The sequence below is a fragment of the Phocoena phocoena genome, chromosome 5, assembly GCF_963924675.1.
Source record: "Phocoena phocoena chromosome 5, mPhoPho1.1, whole genome shotgun sequence".
NCBI classification, from domain to species: Eukaryota; Metazoa; Chordata; class Mammalia; order Artiodactyla; family Phocoenidae; genus Phocoena; species Phocoena phocoena.
In genome coordinates, this window is record NC_089223.1 from 13,116,496 (window position 1) to 13,135,719 (window position 19,224).

The window sequence follows — 19,224 nt, forward strand, 5'->3', positions numbered from 1 at the left end:
TCTGATAAGTGGACAACTTTACAGCTTTACTGCAAGTGGTAATTTGGTTCCGTCCTTCTTGTGCCTTTGCCATCTTCCATATGTGACTTTCAGGGACACCCCAACAAATGGAAAGACACAGTGGGTTGTGTATGGGAGGTTTGCATGGCCTGGGCCTGGTAGTGGCACTTATCTCTTCTCCTCATTTTTCACTGGCAAATGTTCAGTCACATCGTTACACGTAACAACTCCAAGGGAGGCTGAGAAATAGTCTAGACGTGTGATCAGAAAAAAGGAAAAGAGACCAAGTTTGGTGCTATGGCTTGGTGTTCTGGAAGTACATCAGCTATTTGGTAAAGAAAAACTATTAACCACTTGCACAGTTAAGCCACCATTATCTCTTTTTTTTGTTTGTTTTTAACATCTTTATTGGAGTATAATTGCTTTACAATGGTGTGTTAGTTTCTGCTGTACAACAAAGTGAAGCCACCATTATCTTTAATTCTCTTTTCTTTACTTATTCTTGTTAATGTTCCCCTCTTTTGCAGCATTTAATTTTTGCTTTTTAGATACTGTGAGGGAGCCACAAACTAATTTCAAAATAATGAAATGCACAAGGGCCATGTATATGTGCACAGGCTTGTATATTGGAGTTTGTCAGAGTTTCAGAATGAGTATAAAGACCTGTTTTGTAGCAATAAAAGTTTGAATGGGATTTAGGCTTCTGGATATGATGGAGTAACAGGGACCAAATTTACTTTCCATCTTAACTAACAAATGGACAGTCTATATGAAACAATGCCTTTCAAACATGGACAACTGGCAGTGTAACACTGTCATCCCAATAGAAGAAAACAAACAAGAAGAACCCTATAACTGCCCCAGCCTAAGGTCTGGAGGCATTTTCCACACCACAGCACAGGGAGTGAAACCAAAGGAGAGCCCAGAGTTCTCAATGCACTGAAGAAACAGAGATCAGAGTTCTGGGAGGTCAAGGCAGTTAAATTTACAAGACAGGAGTCAGCAGCACAGAGAAAGAGAGAGCTCCAGAGATATGCAGAAGGCTCTCCTGAACTTTTGACTGGCTACTGATTTGCACACGTGTGAGAAGAAACTACGTACTCACAGCTTGGGAAAGAACCATCAGAAATCAGCAAACCAAATAATTCCTGGGATTCAGACAGAGCGCAGAATAGTTTGTGTTCCCACCAGCCAGAGCAGAAAAATCTACTAATATACAGATAGGATAGAGTGCTTGGAAAGATATTACCTTAGGAGTGAGAAAACTTGGAACTCAGACTAAAGGCTGCTCTGGACACATCCTAACAAAGCTTTAAAAGCAAGCTTGAAGGGATTAAACTAATTCCCAGTAATTTAACTGTGTCTCAGAACAAATTCCTATACTACATAAAAGAATACAACAAAATATAGCGCCCATCAGGGTAAAATTCTCAAAGTTCAGCATTCGATCAAAAATTTCCAGGCATGCAAAGAAGCAGGAAAATATGACCCATAACCAGGAGAAAATTCAATCAACAGAAACAGGCCCAGAAATGACAGAGATGATGGAATTAGGAGATAAGAACATCAAAACATATTTTCTATATGTTCAAGGAGGTAAAAGAAAACATGAACATGATGCAGAGAGAAATGGAAAATATTTTTAAAGATCCACATGAACTTTCTAGAGATTAAATTATAATATCTGAATAGAAATTATACTAGGTGTGATTAAAAGCAGATTCGACACCACAGAAAAGATTTGTGATCTTGAAGACACAGCAATAGAAAGTATCCAAAATGACAAACATGGAGGAAAAGATCAAAAAATAATGAACAGAGACAGCATCATGACAGAAAGGACAGTATCAAGTGTTCTGACATACATGTATTTGTGTCTCAGAATGGGAAGAGAAGCACATAAAACTGTAAAAGCAACGGCTGAGAAATTTCCAAAGTTAATTAAAAATATAAACCCATGGGTCAAAGAACATCAACAAAACCCAAGCAAAATAAACATGAAGAAAACCAAAGCACATCATAAATGCATTGCTGACAAGTCCTGATGAAGACAAAAATCTTAAAGGCAGCCTGAGAGAGAGAAAACAAGAAAATATAGGGGAACAAAAATAAAGACAACAGGAGCTTGTTGTCAGAAACTATGCAAACCAGAAGACATGGAACAATATCTTTACAGTCCTGAAATGGAAAAAAACAAAAAACAAAAAACCTGCCAACCTGGAATTGAAATTCAGTGAAAATCTCTTTAAAATTGAAGGTGAAATACAGGCAAATAAAAACTGAAAATTCATCAGCAGCAGACCTACACTGCAAAAAAAAAGTAACAGGAAAAACAAAAATAAAATGAGACCAGATGGAAATTTGGATTCACACAAAAAGTAAAGATGCCCGGATATGGGTAAAAGATGGAATATAAAAGGTATTTTTCTTTTATTTTAAATCCCTTTAAAAGACTATTGACTGTTTAAAGCAAAAATAACAATAGTGCATTGCAGAGTGTATAATATATGTAGAAGTCAGGTATACGACAAAAAAAGCACAAAGAAAGATGGGAAATGGAAGAATACTGTTTTTAAGTTTCTTACGTGTGAAGTGGTATAATAGTATTTGAATGAACACCATGATAAGTTTAAAAACATATTGTAGGGCTTCCCTGGTGGCACAGTGGTTGAGAGTCCGCCTGCCGATGCAGGGGACGCGGGTTAGTGCCCCGGTCCGGGAAGATCCCACATGCCACGGAGCGGCTGGGCCCGTGAGCCATGGCCGCTGAGCCTGCGCGTCCGGAGCCTGTGCTCCGCAACAGGAGAGGCCACAACAGTGAGAGGCCCGCGTACCGCAAAAGCAAAAACAAAAACAAAATGTATTGTGGATCCTTTGAGAAACCGTGAGAAAATAAAACAAAAAGCTTAGGCTAATAAACCGATAGTGGAGACAAAATGGAATACTAGAAATAATTAATCCAAGAGACTTCAGGAAAGGGGCAGGGGACAGGGTGGGGTGAAAGAGCTGGAAACAAATGGGACAAATAGTAAAGTAGTAGATTTAAATCCAACTCAGCAATCCTACCTCTTGATATCCACTCAAATGAACAGAAACATATGTCCACACAAAAATTTGTAAGCACCTTTTTATAAGTTTATAAAAGCTAAACAACTCAAATACTCATTAACTGGTGAATGAATGAATGGTATATGCATATGATGAAATACAGCACTAAAAAGGAAAAAACTGCTTAAACATGCAAAGACAGGGATGAATCTCAACATATTATGCTAAAGGAAAGAAGCCATCCACGAAAAAACTACACACTATGTGATTCCATTTATATGAAGTTCTAGAAAAGGCAAAAATACAGCAACAGAGAGCAGATCAGTGGTTGCCAGAAGCTGGAGTGTCAGGAAGAAGATTCACTACAAAGGGGCAGTGGAGGAGCCTTTAGGGGGTGATGGAATTGTTCTGTATCTTGAACGTGATGGTGGTTTCACAACTGCATATATTTGTCAAGACTTCTCGAATTGTACTTTTAAAGCTACCCCTCCATAAAGCTGGCATTAAAGTGAATTAATGATTTGACAATCACATTTTAAAAATAGTAAGTTGACATTATAAGTGAGCTAGTGAACGCCCTTGAAATAAGACCCCACTGTGGAGAGAAGGGTAATTCATTGGAAGAATGTGAGTGGAAAAGATTAGCAGAATAACCCATGTTCCAGGAATCCCGGGACTGAGTATATTAATAGAGGCCCTAATCCCTTCTCTATAGAAATCTGCTAAAATGTCCCTGAGAGCTTTGGCAACTCTCTTATCTTAACAGAAAGAGTGACTTCATAATAGCTACTATGCTAACTGATTTCATGTCAGAAGCATCAGGTAATATGGCAAGTTGGAATACCCTTGTATTTTCTACCTAGCTCCAAAGAGCAGACAAACAAGCCTCATTTGACTAATCAAGGCCAGCTGGTTTTGGTCTTAAGCAGGCACTGGATTAGGACAGATGACAAATGCTTTTGAGATAGATGTGTATAAACCATTTTAGAGCCTGAGGCAGGGCATATCATACTACAAGCGGAACAGCAGAAGGCATAACTGGGGAAAGAAAGCAAACTTTAATCTAAGGGGCAATGTGACGTTAATGCCAAATGTCAAGTTAGAAGGGAGAGCCAAAGATGCACCTGTCTGCTTCTAAGGCTCATTAAAGGGTTTAGAGGTTGGATGGCTTTCAAATCTCTCTAAGCAGGTAAATGCAATTGAATTTTCATTCTGTTTACCATATAATCTCTCATTAACTACTTAATTCTTATTAATTTTTGACATATTAAAAATTTTTAAATAAAAATAATGCATGAACAAGATTTTTTAAAAAGCCTTGAACATGCCCAGAAATGTATTTTAGAAAATGAAAGCATCTCTTCCCATTACCCATGTCTATTCCCTTCTAGAAACATAAGTAATGTTAAAGTGTCCCGATTTTTGTATAAATGTGATCTTTATGTTGTGGCACTTAAGATTTAGAGATTTCTTATTTCTCATGCTATACATATTTATATCATCAAGCGTCACTCTGATTTTCCTTAAGAACCTTTGCTCTTCTGTTTACCTTGACCCCCTCTGCATCTCAGTTAACAGCATCCTCACTCATGTGCTTAAGGCAAAAATATTGGGATCCTTCTTGATTCCTCTTTATCTTAAAAATGACACTCCATATTTAAGCCACAAGCAAATAACTTCAGATCCACTCCTAAATTATTGCAGTATTCTACAACTTCCTACTGTATCTACCATTACCACACCTAGATTCAAGCCACCATCTTCTCCTAACTGGTTTCCCTGATTCTACTTTTACCTTTTAAAGTTTGGGTAACTTATGGAATTATGTCCTACCCATATTAGAAACCTTCCAATGACTTTCTGGATACTGGAATGAAAGCCAGACTTCTTTGTGGGCTACAGAGCCTGTCATCTTGTCTTTGGCTACTTCCCTGATCTGACATCAGACTTCTCTCCTTCTAGCTCATCTCACTCCAGTAAAACCTGCCTCCTTGCTGCTCTGAAAACAAATTCAATGCATTTCCGTCTCAAGATCTTTTTTGTTTGTTTTTCACTTTTTATTCTACCTGAAATTCTCTTCCTCAGATATTTGTGTGGCTCACTCTTTTGTATCACTCAGCAGTCTACTTAAATGTCACCTCCTCCAAAAGCTCTTACCCCATCCCATCATGTCATTACTCACTTATCCTTACCTGCTTTATCAATCTCTATGGCATTTATCACCACTTGAAATACTGTATGTACCTGTTTTATTGCCCATCTTTAACTTAACTCCATGAGGAAACGTTAACTCCATGAGGAAACAGTTTACTTTTAACAGTAGTTACATCTCTTCCTGGAACAGTGTCTGTCATAGAACAGACACTCAATAAATGTTTTTTGAATGAATTAATGAACCTTCAGCATTTTAGCTATCTAGATTGTTTAATGAAATGCTTCCTACTTCATTAAAATATAATCATTACTGTGATCACCAAGCACAGATCAATTAGAAGTATCTGTTGTTTTTCTCTATCTGAGATGCAAAAAAAGAGCTAACCAAAAATAACTGAACTAAGTCCATTGCTGGTTTTTAATATATTATCAATAATCAAACACACTAGACTGGTGATTAATTATGTCTTAGGATCTTTGCCTCAAGGTAAAGAAAAAAAATTTAAAAATAGTGTTAATGTTTATGTATTTCAGAGGCTAGTTATTTGATCTATTCTTTTTAGACACACAATCTCATTCCTCAAGAAATCTTGACAGATGTCTCCCAGAGAAGGTTGGGTTCATCAGTATTAATCACACATTCATTTGCTCCAGACACTGTACTGGCTTTCACAAGTCTTCAGGGCTGCAGTGTTCTATATTAAGCTGGATCACTCTGATCCAGCTGGTTCTGGAATACTGCCAAAGCTAGGGACATCTTCAAAGGCTTTTTTAAAATTGCAGGGTAGAACTGTATTCTCTGAGAGTTTGTGTGCTTCATGACTGAGATGATGATCTTTCTTAACTTTGGACAACATTGTTAATAGATGGTTTCTATCTATTTACATCTACAAGAATACACAACATAACTAAAAGGAAAATTTGAATCACTCTTTACATCCCCCAACTTAAACAAATGAGATCCAAAGCACACTCAGTTTGCTCCCCCAGCATATGTAACAATTTAATCCATTTCTCTGGTCCCATCATACATCTGGCAAGAGAGCATCTAGTAATTAAGTAAAACAGCCAATTAAAGGGGAAAATTTTACTCTGTTCATGGTTTCCAGTGAAATACAGATGATGTTAAAATAAATTTAGGATGTTAGTCTAAAATATTGCTAAGGCTGCCTTAATGAAAAGATGTCTTGATTTGAAGGTTGCTTGTAGGTTTCACACACTTAAGTGGTCCTCATTTAATCAGGAAAATAATAAAGTCTCAAATAGGCTAGTAATTTAATCTAGTAATCAGGTATTGACATAAATCCATAATATTTGAAACCCTTAGATAGGAAGGGACTAGAACAGAAAGAATGGACTTACCAAAAACTGGATTATAAACTTATCTTGAGTTTAAAATATAATGAAATCTGTCTAAAGTGGCGATTGTGATGGTACTGATGGGAAACAAGGTGACATGGTTGAAAATCCATGGGGATTACCCATAATCGCCTTAAAAGTCAATAAAAAAAATACCAGACTGCTTTCCAGATATAGTTGTTATATTTGTGGAATTGTCAATTGATCCATGTAATAATAGGCCTTATTAAAGCTAAGTTCTATTGTACTTCTTTAGTCCTCTCATTTGTAGTGAGGTCAGCTTGGATGTCTTCTTTAATCATCTTTCTCCTGGTAGTGACCTATGTAGACTGTTCTTTAAACAGGAAAATGTTCTAGGGTTTTGATGAAACTGTAACAAAATTAAGGGCTTCTCCCTGAGCTAAGCATGCAATAGGCATTCAATAAATTCGATTTTCTTTCATTTTTATGCCGTGTTGTCTAATTTCTGAAATGATGCTTGTATTCAGGTTTGGATTCTATATTGTATTGTCTTATATTTGCTAGACAGGGCCATGAAATAAAGAGAACATGTAGAAAAGCTTTTTATCCTTGAGTATCTGTTACTGCATATATAGCTTTCATTAAGAACTTGTTTATAACTTGCAAAGGAAATAAAAGGAAAAATTACTCAGTGAGTAGTGGAGTGGTAGAGTTTAAGAGATGCTCGGCAATGTTATTTTGAAGAATAAAAATCATCCCAAACCAAAAATAAAAAGTAATTCCATGCAGAAAAGCACTCACGTTTGGCCAAATAAATAGCTACTTTCCACAATATAGCACGTTAGCTCTCTTTCAACAAGGTTTTACGGTTCTTCGTATCTCAAGGGACCTCACAGTTTATAGAGATCAAGTAGTGGGGATGACTTGGAATTCTTGGGCAGGCCTCAAAAAAAGGAATCAGTCTGAAAGGTAAAGAAAAGTTTGGTTTAGTCTATTCATGACTGTATTTATTGTTGTTTATTTAGGCACCTATGGGCAAATATGAAAATGCTTCTTCTTCCGTGTGAGTAAAAGTAATTACACTATAAACTAATTTTATAAACCAATCACCATTGTTATAATTTGGTATATTACTGTTAAAAGATACACAACACTTTCCTTGGTTCCTAACCGCCTTCTTGGTTCTCCCTATAACCTCATTCACTATTATTAATTCCTTCCCTATTTTTCTTCATGCTCTTAGGAAAAAACAAACAGCAACAAAAGTATTTATCTCTTTGTAGAAATTCAGATACCATTTATTTGTTTGTTTGTCTTGAGTAGTTTTAACTTTATCTTTGTATCAAAGAAATGGATGGAGGGTAGACTGGAATGGCAGTGCTCTAAATCTGAGGGAGTTAAGAGCATCATTTATGGAATCACAGGTACCCAAACTGGAATTCCACCTCTACTATTTACAAGCATTGTTACAACAGAAAAGTGACTTAACCTCTCTGAGCCTCGGATTTATTGTCTATAAGATGGAGGAAATAATAGCATCAGAAAGCAGTAATATGGGGCTGAGAAAATTAAGTGAGATAATGAATATAAAAGTGCGTGGCACAGGTCCTCACACACATAATACATGATAAATGCTAGCTAGTGGTTTTGCTATTATTCACAGTGGTTCCTATTCTTTTCTCCCTCACCAATATTCTATTGTAAAAAATTTCAAATATACAGAAAAATTGAAAAAAATTGTACAGTGAACACCCATGCATGTTCCACCTAGATGCTACAATTAATATTTTACTATACTTGCTTTATCACATATCTGGTCATTTCTCCAGTCCTCTATCCATCTAGCAATCCATCTGTTTTAGTTGTGTAACAAGCTCTTCAAAACTTAGCGACTTACCATAGAGCTATTTTGTAATGCTCATAGATTCTGTGAGTTAGGAATTCAGACAGGGCCCAGTGGGGTTGGCTTGTCGTTTCTCTACCATGTCTGTTGCCTCAGCTGGGAAAGCTTGTTGGCTGCACGCTGGAATCATCTGGAAGCCCCTTCACTCCCATGTCTGGGGGTTGATAGAGTTAGATATAAATATAGATACATAGATATATTATTTTTCATATTCTTTTCCATTATGGTTTATTACAGGATATTGAATGTAGATCCCTATGCTCTGCAGTAGGACCTTGTTCTTTATCCATCCTATATATAATAGTTTGCATCTGCTCATCCCAAACTTCCAATCCCTCCCTCCCCCACCCCCTGGGGCAACCACAAATCTGTCGTCTATGTCTGTGAGTCTCTTTCTGTTTCATAAACAAGTTTATTTGTATCATATTTTAGATTCCACATATAAGTGATATCATACGGTATTTGTCTTTCTCTTTCTGACTTACTTCACTTAGTATAATAATCTCTAGGTCCGTCCATGTTGCTGCAAATGGCATTATTTCATTCTTCTTTATGGCTGAGTAGTATTCCATTGTATATATGTACCACATCTTCTTTCAGATACCATTTCTTTTTTTTTTTTTTTGGCCGCCCTGAGTGGCCTGCGGGATCTTAGTTCCCCGACCAGGGATTGAACCCGGGCCATGACAGTGAAAGTGCTGAGTCCTAACCACTGGACTTGCAGGGAATTCCCTCAGATACCATTTTGAATAGTTATATAGGTAATACGTGCAGGTAGGAATGACAAATTTGGAATCTGTTAAACAGGAAGCAAAGGGCAAAAATCTGACATTGAATGATTATTAATGGAGGTAGGCATTTCCTTTTCCCACCACCTCCCCAGTGTTGGTATAACGTTAATGAAAATACAGGAGAGAAATCAACTATACTTCAATAAAAAACAAAACAAAACAAAAACAGAAGAAGAGATTACTCTTTAAAAAAAAAGGCATAATGTTTTCTTTGCATTTTTATTTCCTAAGTTCGTATATCAGCCAAACTTCAACCATTAGCTAGGTAACCTTGGACAAGTTACTTAATCTTTCTGAACATCTGTGGCCTCATCAGAAGTATGATTTAAAATTGTTGCTGCCTCTTAGGGTTGTTGTGAGAATATGCACACAGAACATCTAACCTAGGGCATTGTAAACAGTAGGCACAGAAGAAAGAGGACTATTATTATTTATTATTCTTCTTAAACTAGATAAGCAAAAACTTCATGCAGTTATACCGAGAAACACACTTATCCTTTTTCTATTGCTCCATCCCACAAGAGAAAGTCACTTATTACATAAATATTTATTGAACACCTACTATGTGTCAATCACTCTGATAGGTGCTAGGGATATATTGGTGAACAAGACAAATTCTGCCCTCATGGTGCTTATGGTCTGGAAGGCAAGGGTGACATTAAACAATAATTACTCATATTACTGTGTAACTACTATCCTAACAAGGGCTGTGAATGGAAAGTGCAGGTGCTTTAGAAGTAATAAATGCAGTGTGTGGAGGTGGATAACTTGCTCGGAAGAGTCAGAGAATGCTGCCCCAGGAAAGTGAGATTTAAAATGAGATCTAGAGTCAACAAGACAGATTTGGAGGGGTGGCACTGACAGAATATAGTGAAGTCATTCAAATGTATAAATAAAGCCACAAGAAAGATCTCATTTCAGCTGAAGAGATTTTTATTTAAAAGTGATAGAAGAAAATTTCCTCAGGGTCCTTACAGTTGGAAACTATTATTATAGGGTATTACTAGATTATTAGACTAAACATGAATATTAAGAACATTTTATTTAGGAAAATACATTTAAATGGATTGATTTGTTACAAAGTCAGGTGTCTTATATTTAAAAAGCTAGAATTTTAAAAATCAATCTTACTAAACTTCGGGCTTCTAAGGTGCAACTTGCAAGTGGATACGGTTTTATTTGCTTTGGGAAGTTTTTTATTTGTTTGTATTTTTAGGCATCGTGAAGTGGAAAGAACATTGAATCTGACGTCAGGAGGTCTGGGTTCTATTTCTGACTTATTTGCTCACTGGGGAGCCATAGGCAAGGCATTTAAACTACTGCTTCCTTGGAGATATTACTTACAAAGGCCTTGCATGACAGAAGCCTAGCAGAGCAGTCCTGTTAGCTTAGGAGATGACCTGATGGTCCAGATTAGGGTCAGGTTCCTGAAACCTTGTTCTTTCACCTAAACATCTGTTTTCTCCTCTTTTCTGGCTTTATGACAGTACAGGATCAGGTGTCTCATTATCTTAAGACTGAAAGGAAAGTGAGAGAAAAGAAAAGACCAGCAGCTTTGGGTAGCAGCAATGGAAAAAATTAATACGAGCAAAAGTTGACAAGTGTAAAGAGGATATGATGGGAATTGAAAATGTATCACTGCAGCTACATGGTGGCCTTTTATCTTCTGAGCGTGCTTGGGGTCCTGTTGCCAGAAATAATCTTACTACCATGAGAACCAACCAAACTACTCCTATTCTCTCAGAATGTTTTTTTCTCCATCTTGCTCTTTTTCCTAAGCAAATTTCTGCTTTCCCCCATTCCACACTTTCTTTTCCAGTTTCCTTGTCTCTTCTCCTTTGTTTTCTTTGCTTTCCCTCTCGTACTCTTTTCTCTGTTCCTTCTACTGTCCACTTTCTATTGCTTCATCCCACAAAAACACAATCGCTAATTAAAATTCCCTGAAGCAAAAATGCATTTCAATTAAAACCTTAACAGTTATAATCAGTTGTTATAACTACATAGAACAATAGCAAACTTGTCAAACAAATAACATAGAAAGGTCATTCCTCATGTTGCCCAGTACTACTTGCAAGGTTTCATTTGCAAGATAGTATCCTCCCACTCACAAGGTGGCACTTAATGTTTTTTAAGGGGAAAAAAATGTGAAGAGTAAGCACTACATTTACGCTCAATGTGTAGGCCAGTCTGAGCTAAACATATTATGCTCTGGTGTTGTCAGATAATGTTATTGTTATTTTGCAGGTGGGCTCTTCAAAGAAATTATTTGTCAATCCAATCCAAATAGTGGTTATAGTTATATAGATAAGAAAATAAACACAGGTAAATAAACCTGAAGGAAAAAAAAGAATAGATTGCTCTAGATTTTGTGGAACTCACCAGGGTATTTTTTTAATCTTCAAAACTAAGAAGTGAATTATTTTTGGTGAAATTATTTACATCCAACATTATATTTGCATAAAGATAACCAAATGTCATTATTTTGGAGCTCTTACTGATAATGCTATAGCCCAAGAAATTCCTCAGCATCTCTACCATTTGTTACTACATGGTCTACTAGCCAACCATCTTGGAACAGACTAGCAGAGAAGGAAACTGCTCTTTATAAATGCCAGAGTCTGAATGTGTTGGCAACCCTTAAGGGTACAATGGAGTGCTCTCCAATATTATTCTTTGGGTTGGAATTGATTTTTAAGAATTCATGTCAGGAACTTCCCTGGCGGTTCAGTGCTTCCAACGCAGGGGGCACGGGTTCACTCTCTGGTCGGGGAACTACAATCCCACATGCCACGGGGCGCAGCCAAAAAAATAAATAAATAAAAGTCAGTGGACAGGCTGTTTGATCTAGTCAAATTCTTATTGATTGGCTAGAGTTGGGTTAAAAAGGAAGTCACTTAGAACAAATGAAAGAAGTCCAAAACCTCTGGATCTGTTAACTAAAGTGTCTCATTTGTTACTTACTGTGAGAGACAGAGAGCTAATGAAACAGAAATTCTAAACCTATTATCTGAGAGCTCTTTGAAATTGTTTAAATTCTCAAGCCTTTGATAAGGAAAAGCTAAGATAGGAATAACAAATTGGTAGCAAGTACATGCACAAAGGAGAAACAAAGAGTATGTTTTATTAATGTTATAGAGAAACAAATATTAATAGAATCAATAAGCTTGTAAAAAGATGAGAAAAAAATTTTTTTTGGTGTTCAAGTTGAAAATCTAAGCGAGAACTTTGATTCTTTGGGAAGCCATCCCATAGAGATTGAGTTGTAGGCTAGTCTTTCTTTAACAATCCCAGAAAAAAGCCGCCAGAGTCCTTTCTCTGAAAGCTGGAAAAACAGGAAAAATTTGTATGTGTTTTGCCTGTAGTCCAGACTAAATGACCTGAGGGATGGTAGATGGCGCACCCAGGAATCAATAGTTTCTAAGTAGATTGCTTCATAAACGTCAGCAACGGGGCTAGGAGTTTCCTTCCATTGGAAGACATTCATTTAAAACGCTACTCAGGTAGGTAAGCTACAAGCTTAGAAATTGGATATCTTCATAGTGAAGTGTTTTAGTAATGGGAAAAAAGCGGAAATTAGTAACTTTCCGCTTTAGGAAAAGTTTGAAAGAAAGCCCTTGTTAGCGTTCTCCCGCCCTGGACTGGGGAAGGTGTGTTCCGAGCATCATAAGTGACCTACTGAAGTAGTCCCCAGCAAGGGAAAAGTCCATCTGATCACCCCAATAGGGTGAGGCTCTCCTGAACTTCATTCACCTCATTTTACTCTGATTCTATTCTTGTTGAGCAAACTTCGAACCTAAATTTTATTTTTCAATTAGACTTTCCTAGAAGTGAAATGACCAGAACCTTCCAGATTGCTTCACAAGTATCCTTTATTATAAATTAATAAACTGAACTTCTGGGTTTTTCATCAGCTTCTAGTGAGATTACTTTTAGCACTAATGTGTCCCGGAAAGTCTGTCCGTTCCACAGGTGGACTAATAAATGTGAGTTCTGAACATGCTCAGTTTCATCGTTGGCCACCTCACGAAGATTTATTTACCCTGAGAGTTTCAATCTGAAAAAACCTGCCAATTGTTTTCTTTTTTTTTTTTTTTTACTAACTCCTTAAGAGTAACATGGATGAACTAAAATTCACATTCTTTCACTGAACCTGAAAAATAGTTTGGGGAATCTTGTCATGTATGAAACTTATTTTTGTTTAAAACTATATGTAAAACTTTAAAATTATATTATTGTTGGTAATCACTGAGGCCGGGTAATGGATACACTGGGAGTTTTTTATATTATTCTTTCTATTTTGTGCATGTTTGAATATTCTACAATAAAAAGTAAAACAAAAACAAACAAAAAAACATATCAGGAGATTTAAAATTCATCTTCAAAGAACTCTCTAAAATTGAGGTAACATGATTTGTTCACTGCCTGGATTTTCAGTGTATCTGTCTCCATAACAAGCAAAACTTGAGCTCAAGTTGCTGGGGCAGTGCTCTCAGGTGTCCATCAGCTTTGCCTCTGCTCTTTCTTTGCCAGGAGGTACTATATTTGGATTTGTGTGTAACAGGTGATACTTTGGCTCAAGGTGGAATGAACCAACTCATTTCTCTTCCAGGAGGGGTTCATACTTGTTTGCTCCTGTGGATCACATTGAGCTATCTGTGAAACAGATAAACTATCTGTGAAATAGATAGGATTTTGATTTTCCTAGGGGTGTTTCTGTTTTCTCTTAAAATAACTAGATGTTCTCCTTGTACTCTAAGGTCTCTGTCCCTCTGTACACCAACAGGATCTCTTATTCAAAACTGAAATATGCTCTTGTCTTTAGGTCAGAAACGCTTAAGTGTTTCAGAGGCTAAGTTCGGAAATGACGACACTAATTTAATTATTATACATACAATTCACATATTATACTATATAATATTGTATAATTTCAGTATAAAATTCAAAATAGTATAAATTGAATAAATAGTATAAATAATATACTTTATGAGTAATATAAAATTATATTAAATATAACGACGAGGCTCCAAGCAGTTTTCAAGAAATCTGACCAGACAGAAAACTAGAGGTGCCCTGTTTCTCCCCCTAAAGATTAAATCCTACGTAGAACGACTTACCAGCCTAATAAATTTCATTAAAGGAGATGTTCAACAGATGTTAATTTGGAAAATGTGCCTCATTTATCTCACTGTGGTATTCATTTTGCCTATGTTTTTCACAGTATTTTTTGTCATATTACTTTAATACTATGGTATGTTGAATGTGTTTGTTTAAAAAATTATCAACATTTTCTTTTAATGTTGTATGTAGCTTTGATTAAGATGGCTCTATTAAAATTGATTAAGGTGTACCTATACCAAGTGCCTTGGTTAAATTAAAAAATAAAATAAAATTAGATATTAAAAATATCTAAAAGTTTGGTTTTATCTAAACCATATTTGTGAATATTTTATTTTTCAGATTTAATTTGGATGTTTGACTTTGTATTGATGGAACAACCATATACACGTTCTCAAATTTTTCTTCCTATGTTACCGACCAGGGTTCTTGGCCTCCTTAATCAATAGAAATTAATCAGAAGCCAGACAAGGGACTTCCCTGGTGCTCCAGTGGGTAAGACTCCACGCTCCCAGCGCAGGGGGCCTGGGTTTGATCCCTGGTCAGGGAACTAGATCCCGCATGCATGCTGCAACTAAGAAGCCCACATGCCGCAACAAAAGAAGCCTGCATGCCACAACGTCGATGCCACGTGCTGCAACTAAGATCCAGCACAACCAAAATAAATAAATAAATATAAAAGAACAAAAGTTGAAAGATTAAAAAAAAGAAAAAAAAAGAAGCCACATAGTGTGTCCAGGAGTCGGCTGGAGGAGTGGCTTAGGTGTTTTGCCCACCCCTGAGGTCGTGTTGTGTGCAGGGGGCATGCACAGTACCCTGCTTTGCGCCAGGCTCTTCCAAAGTGGCCGTTAGGTGTTTTGGCCTCTTTGTGTCTTTTGTCCGGAATTTGCCCTAACCGCACATGCATGCAGTTATTTTTAGTCCCATATAGTTTCCTTGTATTTGTAGCTCGAGGAGAGGTGTGTCCAGGTACAAGCACTGCAGCACTGCAGCAAAGGGTCCCGGGTCCCAGCCTGTCTCATCACCCTATAAGAGACCCTACACACTTATTCTTAAGGGGTAAGGGGCCGAAGGTCTCTTCTGAAACTTCTTCCTACTGGACAGGGGCTGCAGACCCTAGCCTACCCTAGAGCTGTAGAAGTCCCTCGCTGACTGTTCCAAGGACCTGTAGGGACCTGGGCCACTTTCCACTGGAATGGGCTGAACTCCTTGGGCTATCGTGAGCCTTCAAACTGTTGGAGCTTAAAAGACACAAACTTAACCAAAAGGTTAAACAAACAAGGGCTAAGAAGGAGAACAACAATAGCCATTAAAGGGCCAGAAAGGGAAGGAACCAGGTTAACTTTGGGCTTCCTTAACTGTTGACCAGACAGGGGAGGCGATATCGCCCCACCAAAATTGAGAAGCCACTCTGCCTAGGCATATATTTCCTTCATATTAACTTTTACCTGTCCTGTCCCATTGATCCAAGTGCAGCAGGAAGTATCGATTATCGCACAAACTCTACCTTGTTCTGCCGGAAGGTACTCAAGGGCCAGACAATTGTCAAGAACCACATCAGCCAAGAAAATAAGAGAAGTCCCAAGTCCCGTTAGGGCTTCAAATAGGGACCAACCCACTACATCATTTTACTTATCTGTTGATGGTGCCTGTCTTTTGAATACGTGTCTCGGGTCTTCCACTGGCTCAGAGGTGTATTGTTCTTCTGTTGTGACCTGCGGGGTCTCTGGAGGTAAAAGCTTTAGTCTGGACAAATGTACCCAACTAGATACCCCTTGCACTTTGACGGCAGTAGGGGTGGTTAAAATAACTTTATAGGGGCCCTTCCATTTTGGCAATAGTTGGTCTTGGGCGGGAGGGGGTCTCTTTCCAGGTTTTAAGAAGAACTTGGTCCCTGGGGTTTCTTTGTGAAGGAACTACTCCTTCCTCTGTATTTTTAGTGGGAGCTGGCAGTGCCTTGTGGGCACAGTCCTGGATGGCCTTCTGAACTTGTCCTAGATTAAGAATATATCTCAGGGCCTGGTTCACTTCCTCATCCAGTAGAATGTCTGTAGTAAGAAAAGGCCTCCCTTAGGTCATTTCAGATGGGCTAAGCCTCAGACCACTTCTGGGGGCTACGCGGACCCTGAAGGGTGTGATAGGAAGCAAGTTGGTCCAGGGTGCATGAGTTTCTTGGCAGAGCTTTGCTAAGGTTTTCTTTAAAGTATGGTTCATTTTCTCTACCTTCCCTGAAAACTCGGTGTGCCAAGAGGTGTGTAGCTTGTAGTCTATCCCTAGGGCCACTGTGAACCCCTGTGTGATTTTGGCTATAAAAGAGGGCCCATTATTGTTCTGCAGGGACTTTGCAAGTCCAAACCAAGGAATTATTTCTTTTAAGAGGGACTTACAGACTTCCATAGCCTTTTCAGATTGGGTCGGGTAGGCTTCAACCCATCCTGTGGAAGAATCAACAAACACCAGAAGATATTTATAACCTGATTGTGGGGGAATTTGGGTGAAATCTAACTGCCAGTCTTCCCCCAGATATGTCCCTCGGTGTTGAACTGGCCTGAGAAATGAAGGAGGGATTGGATGGGTCTGCGGGTTATTAAGGGCACATAAATCACTGGCAAGCGTTTCTTGTTTTACTGTTCTTTTAATCCCCTTCCCTGAAAAAGCCTTTTGCATCAAGTCCCACAGTGCATCCCTCCCATAGTGGGTGGCATCATGTAACTCTCAGTGAGTTTCCATTGTTGGGCTTCAGGGATTAGAACCTTATCCTCCTTTTTATACCAGCCTGTGCTTCCCTTCTCATAGCCCCATTTCTCAGCATTTTCTTGTTCCTGTGGGGAATACTGGGAAAGGCTAGGGAGTTCAGGGGGGCCACTCACTAGAGCCATAACTTGTTCAGGTTCCTGCAGTCGAACTGCCTGTTTTGCAATTTGATCAGCTTTGCTGTTCCCTTGGCTCACAAAGGATCCATCCCTCTGATGGCCTCTACAGTGGATTGCTGCCACCTGGGTCAGAAGCTGCACTGCTTCTAAAAGAGCCAGAATCAAATCTTCATGTTTTATGGGGGAATTTCTAGCGGTTAACATTCCTCTTTCTTTCCACATGGCAGCATGAGTGTGTAGCACGTGGAACCCATATTGAGAGTCAGTGAAAATACTGAATTTCTCTTCCTTTGCTAATTACAAAGCTCTCATTAATGCAACTAGTTCAGCCTCCTGGGCTGATGTCTGGGGTGGCAGGTCCTTGGCTTCTATGACTTCATCTAGACTAACTGTTGGCATACCCTGCCTTTTGGGTTCCCATTTCTACAAAACTGCTCCCATGAGTAAATCATTTGACCTCAGGGCTGTCCAGAGGCTCATCTAGATCAGTCCTGTTGGAGTAAGTTTGTTCTATGGTCTCTATACACCGGTGCAGTAAGTCTCCACTCTTGAACGCCAGAAGCAGAGTCGCTGGGTTCAGGGTTTGGCATACCTTTAACGTAATGTCGGGACTGTCCATTAGGAGGGCCTGATATCTCGTTAACCTTCCTCCAGTCAACCAATGATGTCCTTTGACCTCCAGCACAGATAGTACCTGATGAGGGGTTAACACATCTAAGTGTCCCAGCATGAGCTTAGAAGACTCATTAACAAACAGGACTGTGGCTGCTACTCCCCACAGGCAGCTTGGCCATCCCAGGGCCACTGAGTCCAGTTGTTTTGAAAAGTAAGCCACTGATCTCTGATTCGGTCCCAGCTTTTGGGTCAGGACCCCTTGTTCTATCCCTCACCTCTCGTGAACGTAGAGTGTAAAGGGCTTGTCCCAGTTTGGAAGCCCCAGCACTGGTGCTCTACTCAACTCAAGCTTTAGAGTCTCAAAGCCCTGCTGGCGGTCCTTATTCCATTGAAGGGGTTCCCTTTCTCCTCCCTTTAAAGCCTCATATAGGGGTTTGCCCTAAGGCCATAACTTGGAATTCAGATACGACAGAACCCAGCCATCCCAAGAAAGCCTCAGAGTTGCCTCTTTGTGGTTGGAGATAGTAATGCACTAATTGCTGTTTTCCTATCTATGGCCAGGGCCTGTGCCCCTGGGGTCAAAACAAATCCTAAATATTGAACCCATTGTTGTGAGATCTGAGCCTTGGAAGTAGAGGCTTTATATCCCCTTTTAGCCAGAAAATTTAGGACCCTAAAGTATTTTGATCTGAATCTTGTGTGGTCTCACTAATTATCAATAAATCATCAACATACTGTAGCAGAGTTCCCTTCTCAAGGCTCAGTTCCCTCAGTTCCCCTGCTAATGCACTTCCAAAAAGATGGGGGCTGTCCTGAAAACCCTGCAGAAGTCACTGTCCATGCATATTGTGTAGCCTCCAGGGTGTCAGGGTCCCTCCATTCAAAGGCAAAAAAGGTATTAAGAGCCTGGATATAGGGGAATACAGAAAAATGCATCTTTGAGGGTCAAAATAGAGAACTACTGGGTGCTCCCTGGCACTTGGGCGAGGACGTGTGTGTGTTTCGCACCAGTGGGTGAATAGGGATGACTGTCTCATTCACTGCTCATAAGGCTTGCACAAACCGATACTCCCCATCAGGCTTCTGAATGTAGAGGATCGGGGTGGTACAAGGGGATTGGCAGGGCCTAATGAGTCAGTGTTTTAGGAATTTGCTGAGCAGTGGTTGGATTCCCCTTAGGGCCTCAGGCTCTAAAGGATATTGTCTCTTCCAGGGGTATTTTCCCCAGGCCTTAACCTTGTTTTTATTGGGGGAACACGTTTTGCCCTTCCTAGCACTGAGGTATCCCAAACTGCAGGATCTACTTGTTCTCTAATTTCTTGAGGGATGTCTTGGGGAATATTCTGATGCCCAACAGGTGGGTCATCTGGGGCTACTAAGAGTTGCATTCTCTGTTTCAATTCTT

General features: G+C 38.9%; 1 pseudogene; it reads left to right on the forward strand.

The window, feature by feature from the left end:
- LOC136123775 (pseudouridylate synthase TRUB2, mitochondrial pseudogene) overlaps window positions 1-15,926 on the forward strand; it is a 55,416-nt pseudogene extending 39,490 nt beyond the window's left edge.
- Window positions 15,927-19,224: the final 3,298 nt, after the last annotated feature.